The following is a 12,801-nucleotide window of genomic DNA, read 5'->3' on the forward strand; positions in this document are numbered from 1 at the left end:
GATTAACATGACTACTCTGAGCCTCTTGTTTAAATGTATCTGTATTTAATGATGTATAGGTTTTCTTTCTTTCTTTTCTTCTTGTGTGTGTGTGGAAGGGGGATGATGAGATGAAACAAGAGGAATGCAGGTATGTGGCTAATGGGAGTGTGCATGGAGGGGGGACTTCCAGGGTACCATAGTGATGCATTAAATCACACAGGCACCAAGATCATGTGCCCAAAAATGTCAGATCCCCTGCATGATTCACGGAATAAGTGCCTAAACTAAAAAACATCACAAGAAATAGTGCTGACTAAAGATCTTGATTTGATTTAATTACATTAAATTTTTCCTAAATTTGCTAATACTTTTTTTAGGAAGTATTAATCAAATGAAAGTTGCATCCTAAGACTCAAAAAGAGAAGACACGTCAGCAGAATTTTTATTTGTTATGTTCTAGCAAAGAAATAAAAACAATCATGATTGTAGTCAACGTTCAGCAGGGTACATTTAAAATATCTGATGCCTTTTCAATTGCTATATGCTGAGTTGAAGATAAGGTCATTGATTGCCAGCAAACTATGACTGACTTTAATTAAACATTTTTATACCACTCATTTGCTGCTGGGTAATGTGTCATTAAAACACAGGAAACACTAATCTGCAGATTAATGTCATAAAAAAATCCTTTTACACAACTTTTATTTCCAATTAAAAGTAGCTTACAAAATATTAACTCTTAGAATCCTGGCATTTTTTTAAACTGTGACCCAAGGAGCAGAGTGTTCCAGTATAATTCATATTTTTCTTCACTTCACTATACCAATTTGCCTCAGTGTAAATGCATCAGTTGGAATTACTCTTATGTAAAACTAGTCTGTTCATGCAGCACCTCCATGAACTTATGGGCCCACAAATTCCAAAGATTAAATTAGAGGTTCAATAATGTTAACATACAATGTTTTGTCTACTTGAATGAAGCGTGTTTCCAATATTTTTCACACACTTATGATTACAACATAATGCTAAGGTTCTGAGCTAGTGAGAAACGTAATTCATAGTATATACCCCATATATGTCTTTTGTCAGCCAATGTGGTCCATCTTGAAGTAATTGCTTTTGTCAGAGAAGGCATCTTTATTTTATCTCCATCTGCTTTTAAGATTGAGGAATTTTTGTGAGGAAGTAGAAAGGAAAAGAGCTAAAGATTGTCACTGCCTTGACTGTTTACCATTTATTTTGCCTTTGGATGGATGGTGTTATTCTGTCTTCGCATTGTTTGAGGTTCAAAGCCATTTAGCAAGAATTTTATATCCAGGAGGAGTAGGCACAGATGGTCAAAATGATGCAATTATTGACATTTAGGACCACCTTGATTCTTTGTCTTCACCTGTGTAAAAAAGTGGAAAGAGGTTGAGTAAAGGTTTCTGGATATGCTACTAAAATAGAAGCATCCAGAAAGTGATTAACACACTCTGTGTAGACAGAGAAACACACCCTAGAGAATCACTATAAAAATAGTAATTATTTTATTCTCTATATGGACAAGTACATAATTTCACAGCATGTAATTCTGGTCTACCAGGGTGTCATACCTCTTTTTGTATTAGTACTGCTGGCTAATCAGGGAATAGATTTTAAGATTTTTCAATGCTATAATTGACAGTATGGACATAAAGGGTCTTTTTCAGGAGAGAGGGATTTTGCTTTGGGATGGGAAAGGCTTTTAGAGAAAGATTGCTCCAGTGCATATAATTTGGTAATGTGAAGCAAATACTTGATTCAGGTTTGATTTCTAACTCCATATTATCAGGACTCTCATTCACACCTATAGGATCCCATTAATACATATTTTCACAACATTTATCAGTAAAAAAAAATAACATATTCACATGAACCCAACTATCTGAGCTTAGAGAATAAGCATGTATGCTGCATAGGACAAATGATTTTATCTTTCGCACAAAGTGTGATTTAATTCTGGAAGTGAGTACAAAATGGCATTATAGGGGCTCTTATGTTACTTTCTATGCTACCATATCCAACTTCTCAAGTGAAAACAAGACACAACTTTTCTTTACCTCAACAGTTCTTCAAACTCAGCCTGGAAACCTGTCTTTTTTTCTTTCTAGTGCATAATCATCAATAACACGGCTTCAACTGACACATATACTTCAATTGCACCTTACTTGCCATTTTTAAAACTTGGATTATATCACAATTTCATCATAATTATGCCTATAACTCTTGGTTGACTCAAATTTATTGTTACTGATCCATGATTAGGAAATAACGCAACTTCATCATAAGATCCATGGGCATTTTGCAAGGCTAGCAGAAAATATCTTTTTACCTTTAAACAAGAGCAATGATGATATGAGCTGAATATGTTTTTACAGATACTCCTCAGATTATAACTAGACTTTAAAAAATAATGACTGTACATACTAAGCAGTGATAGCAGCCTGCTTATTTATAATTTAAAGCATTACTGAAGAATCACTGAAAGAAGAAGAAGAAATATAAACTCAGAATGTATACCTAATGTTTGCTTAACGAAAAAAGGGGGAAAAATTAATTGCTACTGTAGCTCGATATGAAATCTGAGCAGCTAGCATAAAATTCTGAATTATTTATATGCTGTGCTATTAAATATAAACCAAATAAACACAAGGAAACACCAGCCACTCCAAGTGCTTTTACAAAATCCCCCTCAGGTTATTTCTTTTATATTTTAATAGTTTGTCCAAGCAGATTGCAGGGCTGTTCAAGTGTCAAGCTAATATTTTGGCATGTGCTATAAGAAGTGACGGAGTGTAACACTTTTTTGACACTGTTAGCAAGAGCTTATGAAAGTGTTTATACTTTATAATTATGTCAAATTGTGTTAATTAGCACTGAAGGGCCCTTCTGATTTGAAGTGTTCAAAAATACACTGATCAGAGCGCCCAGCAGGTGTTCAGTCTTTATACACTTGAGAGGTACATTTTAGAAGGCTATACAATACCATTTCAATTGAATGCACAGAACTGCTGTTATTCCAGTTCCATTAGTTACCCTGTTTTCAAGTATCTTCTTGAATTTAATTACAATTTTTTAACAGAATAATTGAGCTTAATGTCACAGTATGTGATGATCACAACCGTAAAACAGATTAAACAAATAAAACATTTTTAATTAAAGCTGCTTATACATAGTCTCAGTTGCAGAACCTCAGAGATATTCCCATGGGAATTAGGTACGTAAATAACTTTGAGGATCAAACTATCAGTCCTTACCTCACTACCTTTTCTACAACTGTATTCTCTTAATTGCAGACAAATAAATTTAAATGCAAATTACATATAAAATCACCTTGTTTTTTAAGGTCAACTCAGTGTATGACTCTACTGTAATAAAAGATGTAGGCTATGTCTACACTGGCATGATTTTCCGGAAATGCTTTTAACGGAAAAGTTTTCCGTTAAAAGCATTTTTGGAAAAGCGCGTCTAGATTGGCAGGACGCTTTTCCGCAAAAGCACTTTTGGTTTTCTGCAAAAAAGCTCCGATCGCCATTTTCGCAATTGGGGCTTTTTTGCGGAAAATAAATCTCTGCTGTATACACTGGCCCTTTTGCGCAAAAGTTTTTCAGAAAAAGACTTTTGCCCGAACGGGAGCAGCATAGTATTTCCACAAAAGCACTGACAATCTTACATGAGATCATCAGTGCTTTTGCGGAAATTCAAGTGGCCAGTGTAGACAGCTGGCAAGTTTTTCCGGAAAAGCAGCTGCTTTTCTGGGAAAAGTGGCCAGTCTAGACACAGCCACACAGCATGACCTGGGCTTGCCTGGGTCAGCTGATTTGGGGCTCAAGGGGAGCAGACCGTACAATTGTATAGCCCTCAGCTGCAGCCTTGGGATGTAATAGTATAGTTGATTAACTGATTACACGATAAGCAAAATCTTATTGGTTAATTCTATAGACTTCATGAATTTCCCTCCACTCCCCCACCAACAAATTTTTTAGCAGGCTGACCAGCAGCCCAGATCAGTCCTGGCTTGTGATGGGTCCAGGACCTCCCCCTGCATTTAAAGTATATTAGAAGCCAGGCAGGCAGGGAACCCGCCTCAGTTCCAGCTCACACCAGGTCCTGGAGCTCAGACCGCCCTCCCGCCACCCCACAACAGGGGCTACTGCCACCCCATGCTGTTGCCTCTTTATCAGAGGCATTATCACAGGGTGACAGACAGCCTTTCTGAAAGGGGAGCTGATTTTGAAACTGGCTCCCCTTGCCTGCCAGCTCCTACCTGGCACCCTATGCTGCTACCTCTGATACAGAGACAGCAGCACAGAGTGGCAGGGGCTCTTTGGGAGTGGGGCCTGAGCACTCTGGCTAATGGCCCCACCCCCAGGGACTATAGAATAGTCGACTAACTGGTAAGAATTAATGAAGTTAATCGATTAGTCAATTAATCAATATTTAACATCCCTACTGCAGCCCCTTCAGCCCGAGTCAGTTGACACAGGCACTGAGATATGTGCTTCAGGTTTCTGATCATAGTGTTAGCCTTAAGGTTAGATTGTCCTCTGTGTGGAAACTCTATGCAATTTAACGCACAGACTTTCCTCCTATTTATGATGATTCAGGATGTGTGAAAGCTCAGTGCCACTATCCATCTATCTGGCTCTTCCTACCTGTTTCATGGCAGCATAACAATAAAGGCTGCATTTCTCCAAAGATCATTCAGTCAAGGATGAAAAATGTAGAATGGCCTATGTTGTTTTATGAAGGGGATATCAGATATATACTGGCTCTACACTCAAGTATCTCAATCTCTTCTCCCCCGACCAGAGTTCCTTAGCATTGCTGATATTGAAACCTCTTTTAATGGAAAAAAGCCTCCTTGCTTTGTATGAATGTGCTTCCTGAATAACAAATGCCTTTCTAAGGCAGTGTATAGCGATAGCCCTGAGTTACAGTATGTGCGTATGCTCCAAGACTCAACAATCTTTTAGATTGAGTGTCAATATATGAAATGGCAACTCCTCCTGAACTACTGTAAATGTTGGCAGTAATGATATTAATCTGCCTTCTAGGGTTGTCTTGAGGCGTAACCATTTCATAGGTGTAGGAAATTAAGACTGAAAGAGGCTAAAGTCAAGATGGCCAAAGGCACAAATGAGAGCTAAGCACATAATTCTAAATAGCTTTAATGGTGACCACCTCACTTCTAGGGATGGAGTATATTTGTAATAAGGCAAGCTGCCATAAGAATATACTCAGACTCTGTATCACTGATTTTTCTTCTACCATGAAGCTGGCGTGCAAGGCCCTGACTTTGGCAACTACTCAGACTGGATACAAATGTTTTTGTTTGAAACTCTTTTTGACAGAAAACTGAAATAGCTACATTAAATTGTTTCCTAAAGTGTCTATTTTCTATAGAAAATTTAGATTTTTTCAATGAAAAAAAGTACACAAATCCAAAGTGTTTGGATTTGGAACTACTGCTTTAGTGCCTCTTTGGAGTCATAGTTCTGTTACCTTGTGTCCCCATACTTCTCTATTTGTTGGACTCCTGGACAGATTCATAATTTAATTTAAATCCCTTGATGTAATCAGGACTGAACCTCACTTTGATCATTGTCTGATTAATTTTCAGGCAAAGTTTTCTTTTTAATACAAGAAACAAAGCAATATTTCAAAGGTGTATTTTTGTCTTTAGTGGGGAAAGGATTATTATGTTCTGAACAGAGTAATCTGTAATGCATCTCCTTAATGAAACATGTGACCACTGACCTATTTCTACCATCATTATCATCCTTGATTATCAGAACATAATACTCAGTAACATGGCCTTGTTTATCACGTCTTAAGCCAAATAGAAGTGGTTTTCTTTCCTAGAATTTCAGGTGTTGTGGGGAAACATCCAAGAATATCTCAGCACTGCTGGTTTGGAACTTTTCCATGATCAGATGAACATGGCTTCTTCAAAAGTTAAAGCAGATGAGTGCTGCAGTACAAGAAGAAGGGGACATGGGAAAAAGAAAGAACAAACTTGTTAAGAAGGGCTAAAAATAATAAATGACAGCACAAATGCTCAGCTACTCTCAGAAATTCTGAACTGCTGTACTGTAAGGAAGCCTTAACCATCTCCTCTTGCTCCCATCCACACCTGCCGAACCATTACTGGGCTGTGGGATAACATAAGGAGTGCCATAGCAGTGATAAGCTACCGAGGAAGGAGGGGGGTCTTTTCAAGGCCAGTTAAACTGTCGACAAGCCATAATTCTGTCATTTCCTACCTTTAGAGAGCTTGACTTTGAGACCATAATGTTTTTGTATCAACATCGTTTTTTGCAAACCCACCAGAGCTGCATGCAGGGGCACCTATGGGATCAAGAATGATGGAGTGTGCTTCCCTTGCAAAATTGCCTCACACCTCCCCATGTGTGTAGAAATGCAGAGACGAACCATTAACTATAAAGTCATGAACAATCATAAACTTATCCACTTCATTACAAGCAAAGAGAATGAATGTTTGCAAGGGTTATGACATATATACATGTATATAAGTTAAGTAGATAGATAGAAAATAGATTCCTTAACTTCTCACATTCTGTTTCTATGAAAAGGGTTTTGGTATAATAGTCCTGGCTTCATATTAATTCAAATATTAGGGTACTGGTTTACACATCTGCCATTTCCCACTTTATTTCTCTCTTTTCTATTTCTTTCCCCTCCCCCTTTCTCTGTTATTACAACTGCCTTTAAATTTGGTTTTATTATTTGTAGTGCCGCATATCCATTAAAATAACTTTCAAAGACTTGCAAAGAAAATATTCTTGAATGCCACCTTTGCATAATAAGAAGTCTCAGCCTTTTTTGATAATCAAGATTTTGAGTTAATAATATGGAGCAGCTGCACTCAGCAAAATTTCAGCCATAAAAGCCTAAAAAGTGTTTCCTTTGCATCATACTGCAGCCAGGCCAGCTAAATCTACATCTGCCTCAAATCACTGGCAGGTAAAATTTGTCTCTCCCAGCTGGGAAATGTACTCCCAATGAGTCATTTTATGTCTTGAACCCAAATATTTCTTTGCATTGCCTCAGTTTGAGTTTGCAGTATTGCCAGCCTCAAATGTTCAAAAGTCATCAGTCAGGATCACCAAAAATCATAAAAAATACCACCTTTGGGTTTTGTCTTATTTGCCTTCTGTTTTTTGAGCATTCAGAGTGCACTTGGGGTCACATTTTGAAGCTTTCTCCACAGTCACTAGGGCTAAAAACTGACTTCTTTCAGAATGAAGGCTGCAATCATTATATAGCCACTTGACTCCAGGCGATGGAGCTTTAATAAAAAAACAATAATTATTATGAGACTCACAATAAAATCATAGGAGTTGGCACTTTGTGTTTCTCCCAAAAGCTCATCTGAACGTTAGCATTTCCTGTATAGTTTCCTTGTATCATTTTTTACACTTAGGGTGTGTCTAGACTACATGCCTCCTTCGATGGAGGCATGTAGATTAGCCAGATCGGAAGAGGGAAATGAAGCCGCGATTAAAATAATCGCGGCTTCATTTAAATTTAAATGGCTGCCCCGATCTGCCGATCAGCTGTTTGTCGGCAGATCGGGGCAGTCTGGACGCGATGCGCCGACAAAGAAGCCTTTCTTCATCGGCACAGGTAAACCTGGTTTCACGAGGCTTACCTGTGCCGATGAAGAAAGGCTTCTTTGTCGGCGCGGCGCGTCCAGACTGCCCCGATCTGCCGACAAACAGCTGATCGGCAGATCGGGGCAGCCATTTAAATTTAAATGAAGCCGCGATTATTTTAATCGCGGCTTCATTTCCCTCTTCCGATCTGGCTAATCTACATGCCTCCGTCGAAGGAGGCATGTAGTCTAGACACACCCCTAGTGCTGTTTGCTGGCAGCAAACAAGAGTCTTAAAATAGATATTGGTTTATCTTTCAATTGGTGCAGTTGTAAGTTAAATGTATTGAGGTAAAATGATGTCAAAACCTCCTACTTCTGCTGTTTGCACTGCAGTTTGGGTAAGGCACCAACATTCAGGTACATTTCAGTCTGAAAGCTACAAAAAGTTGATGTTCAGATGGAGCACATTTGAGTGTCCCTCACATCATTATTCCATCATCAACTTCCATTACATATCGTCATTATTTCATCTAAAAGCACAAATAGTGTTAGAAAAGTAAGAAGACAAGTGATATTCCACTTTTATTTAATTAAATTCTACTTAATAATTCCCTTATAGTTTGTTTCTAGATAGAGGATGTCATTCAAATAATGTACACCAGCAGAATCATTCTTCGGTGTCACATTCTCCCTTTTGCACTTTCATTTGCACACACATGTACAAGTGTCTCCGCACAATTCCACCCATTTTTGATTAGGAGAATATTTTCAAGTCACTGAGATGTCCAATGCATTCCAATCATAGTAACAGTTATTATAATATGAACTACTCTAAGCCATTTAGCAGTAAAATACTGAACTAAACATAATTCCAGAAAAATCCAATGTTGCTGATATGAAATAATTGGCATTCCCCATCCATTTTGGGAATAAATAGAGATGAACTATAGACATTGAGGGCCTGATTCTAACTTTATCTATAATAGTATGAATCAGGATTAAATCTGCTGAAAGCAACAGAAAGAGTCAAGTGTTAAATCAGTACAGAAGGAAAATCAGATCCTAAGTGTTCAAATATACCTAAACGCTGCTTTTACAAATATCTGAGGCATGTGCACAACTGTGATAAGAATATGTAAAAGTGGGAACCTAAATGTACATGACATAAAAAAGGTGCTTGGAATTTTGGCCTCTGTTTCTGAACATCAGAATCCGGGAATTATGTTCATCAGATGCTGTAGCCATCAGCTGTTAACTTTAAAAAGGAGGCCTTATGCTCTATCAAAAACTAACTACAGGTTGGACTTCCCTGATCTGGCACCCTTCGAACCGAACTGATCCCAGATGAGGTATTTTACTGGACCAGCAGAGGTCTTCCTGTCTTCCACTGTCACCAGCCCCTCCCAGCCCTGGATTTGCTACTGACCAGAGGCCAGTTCCCACCCTGCTGCTGGGCCTAATGCCATGCACTGGGCTTCCTGGCCTCACTAGGCAGTCCAGCTGCCATCTACTCCCCCAACCCCAGCCTTTCCAAGCAGCCCCATTGCCATGTGCTAGGCTTCCCAGCCTGCAGGACTCGGCCACCAGCCTACCAACAGGACTGTGTTCCTGCAACATCTGTGCCTGAGCACGAATTTTACCGGACCAGAGAACCCAGTTCTTAGCATTCAACCTGTACCTAAAATGAATGTATTGAAAAATCAGTTTTCTACACATTTAAAAGTGTAAATTTGTGTAATACTGTCAGTTTTGCAAAGCTGAACTCCTGCACTTTTATTTGACCTGCCTGGTATTACAATTTATGACTCTTTGATTGTTTGCCTGCTATTGCTCATATAGTTAAGATCATTCTTATGATGGTTATCCATGATATGGATTATCACTGTGCAAGAACCAACACTTGTACTATGTATGAGGCACTGTCAGATGGTTACAGCTCCACATGTATTTACTGTATGCATTTAGCAAGGCAACTAAATATCCATTTCCACATGACAATTATGTCCACAAAAACAGATGTGAAAATGCATATTGTTTTTGTCTCTCATTTAACAGATATCTGGCTCAGTGGTGGTTTTGTGATGTGCAAAAATGCTTACTGGGGACCAGACTGAGGAAGCCTCAAGTTCATTTTCCATCTTGAACAAATCCATATTTGAACTCACCTTTTCTTCAAGTGCAGCATTTTCCTATTAGCCTATCTCACCATCTGGTGCCGTAGCTCCTAATATTTCTCATAGTGTTGTTACTCATGTCTGTTGACATATAATATGTTAAATATAAACCAAATGTTGCAGACAGTTAAGAGATGATGTCTTATAAATATTACAGGAGAAACTGTAAAGTAAACATTGGCTGACAAATTTTTCTTCAACTAATGGAACAATAGACCACTGGAATTTATACATAATTTTATTCTGAGTGTAAATTTGAGAATGGTTGCTACATATTGCTGCTCAACCTTCAGATAAGCTTCACTTAATGCCCTTAAAACTGACTGTATAAATGTTCCAAGAATTGATTTGCCTTCATGTCCTGAAAAGTATAACTACAACAAATGGGCAGTTTCATGTATTTTTGACTGATTAAAAACAAAAAACTCCACACACCTTCCTCATTCAATCCAGTTTTTGTGGGTTTGTTTTACAACATTATGGTTTATAAAACTTCTGTCAAACTGTTACTGTTTGATCATTATAAGAACAATCAGAGTAAGTGTTGCCGACTACAGTTTGTCAACCCAGTCAAGCCACATTGTAAGTGTAGTACATGATATAAGGAAACACAAAGGCTGAATAGTGTGCAGAATAGCGGGCAATAGAATTAATCATTAATGTCACCATGGATTGTAAGCAGGTTTGTACATAACCTCACAGGAGGGAGGGGGGATAAAAATCGGACCAAACCAAAAACAGAAACAAACAAATCCACTAGAAATCACACAGCATACATGAGCATGTTCTTGTACTATAACTTGATATCTCTGCTTTTCTTCACTTTGAGAAGAGCCACCAGAGACAATGTGCAGAGCAAATAGTTTGGGTTCTTTCCTTGTTCACATGATAGTTTGTGGTCTGGATAATCCTAGTGGTAAATATGGGTATCAAGTAGCACAGAATAGCTATTAGGCATTTAACTGCATCTTTCAAAGCTTGCATTACTTTGTATACAATTAACAGAAGTTTATAGCTATTTAAAATCATTTTTACAGACATGACTTTAGTATAACTGTTGTGCCTTAATAATTGAGATTATCCCCTGATTAAGCCTACAAAACACATAAACATAAAAAAAAGAAAAAGATGACAAGAATACATCCAGAATACATCCAGAATACATTGGAGCAAGGTCTTAATGCAAGAAAAGCAGACAAGCTTTTCACACTGTTCTGAAAACAACAGGTAATTGACTCCCTTTGTAGAGGAGTTAAAAGGAAAGCATATTCCGTATTCTTGGTGCAAAACATAAAAATCTCTTTCTAGCAATTCTAATAAGACTAGTGAATTCAATTCCTAAAGACCAGAGGAATCAAACAGTATGCAAGGTGAAAAGGGAGACATATAAATTGTATATCTAGAGGAGCAAGGAGAGGAATAGAGTGTATTTTGAATGTTTTACACTAAAACATCAGCATTTAGAATGAATTTTTACTAGTATTGTGATTAATTTGTATTAATGTATCTTATTCTTTGATCATTCAAAGGGAATTTGTGTTTGATGTTTTAATAATTGACACATGAGCTTACAACTTGTGGTTTCTATGAAATAAGCCAGCTTTAAGAGTAATTTGAATGAGGAAAGGGTGGTATCTTTGAGAACTGATAGTCTAATATCTGAGGGGACAGATCTGGATGGGAACCCTGATGGGAAAGGAACGAAGAGATGAATGGAGCATTGAGAATGGCATAACTGATGGAATTAGTCACATGCTTCTCATGGTCAGTGAATATTCAACTGCATTTTAACCAAAATGGTTCAAATTGGTTTATTACTGGTTTCTTCTTTGCATCAAACAAGCCTTTGAGTCTTAACTCCTTACCAAGTTCCTCAAATTTTATTTTAAATGGTCTCAAAGTTTCCATGTAACCCGCCCCCCTCCCACTCCCCACTATTAAGCTTGTCTTCAAGTAATAACAACCAACATTTTCTTCTACTTACCTTTTACACCATTTGATTCTCATTGCCCCTTTTACTTTCTGTCTCCAACCTAAAAAGGTAGCCTGTAATTCATCACCATTCAGTAAAAATGTGTGATCTCATGGATCCTGGATGTTGTAAAATATTGTTTTTTGGATAGGTAGACAGATGTCTGTACACTATTAAACTAGTAAACCTTGTAATTTTTCAGATGATTGCCAAGCAAGTCATGAGAGTTTCAAACCTTCTACAATCTGTTTAATATATCAGGAGGGAGCAACAGTAAACTATTCAGCAGGGTAGCTAGCATGGATTATAGAAAACTAGCATCAAATGCATGACATTTATATACTATAACCTTACTTTCAGTTTCATGCTACAAGAAGTACAGTAACATTAGAGAGGGCAAAGATTGAGACACTGATTGTGACCATGTGTGGACTGAGAGTAATTTATTTTTAGCATTGTATTTCTATATTTTAATTGCACCACCCAGCACATGTGTGTGCAAAATGTTATTTAATATTTACACAACTGCTGTGAATAAAAGCCAGAAAAGAGAAGTATGCTTGCTTTATAGCAAATTAGGGGATAAGAGGTAGTGGGGATGATGATTGGAAAAAGCTATTCACACATACTCCAGAATCAGAGGGCTAGATTCTGTTCTCTATTGCACCAGTGTAAATCTAGAATTTACTCTGGTGGAACAAAAAGAAACCAGTACATCTAATACAATTTTAGGGGGGAAAAGGCAGTGAAGTAAGTGATATTAGAGATTGTCAAATCTCTAATACTCCTATACTGAATAAACACATTAAAAACTGATATGAAATGAATGACAAATAAGAAAAAAAGCCAAATTTATATGCCACAGGCTATGTCTAAACTACAATGATTTATGGTAAAAAGGTACGCCATTTGTGTACCTTTTTCCAATAGATTTTTTTCGGAAGAGGCTTTCCTGAAATTTGGCCCATCTACGCTGGACCAAATTTCAGAAAAACCTCTTCTTTCGGAAGAGCCCTTCTTCTTTGTGGAAT

At 37.7% G+C, this 12,801-nt stretch overlaps 1 long non-coding RNA gene across 2 annotated transcripts; it reads right to left on the reverse strand.

The window, feature by feature from the left end:
- Positions 1–449: 449 nt before the first annotated feature.
- On the reverse strand, positions 450–11,678 carry LOC142829577 (uncharacterized). Of its 2 annotated transcripts, XR_012904114.1 has the most exons (4): positions 9,790–11,678; positions 7,156–7,315; positions 5,764–5,977; positions 450–1,372 (listed from the first exon to the last, which is right to left on the reverse strand). It is a non-coding gene; the product is annotated as an uncharacterized LOC142829577 (long non-coding RNA). The 2 variants fall into 2 exon arrangements; XR_012904113.1 differs by lacking the exon at positions 9,790–11,678 and having other exon boundaries at positions 7,156–7,437.
- Positions 11,679–12,801: the final 1,123 nt, after the last annotated feature.

Source organism: Pelodiscus sinensis, chromosome 5 (genome assembly GCF_049634645.1).
Source record: "Pelodiscus sinensis isolate JC-2024 chromosome 5, ASM4963464v1, whole genome shotgun sequence".
Lineage (NCBI taxonomy): Eukaryota > Metazoa > Chordata > Testudines > Trionychidae > Pelodiscus > Pelodiscus sinensis.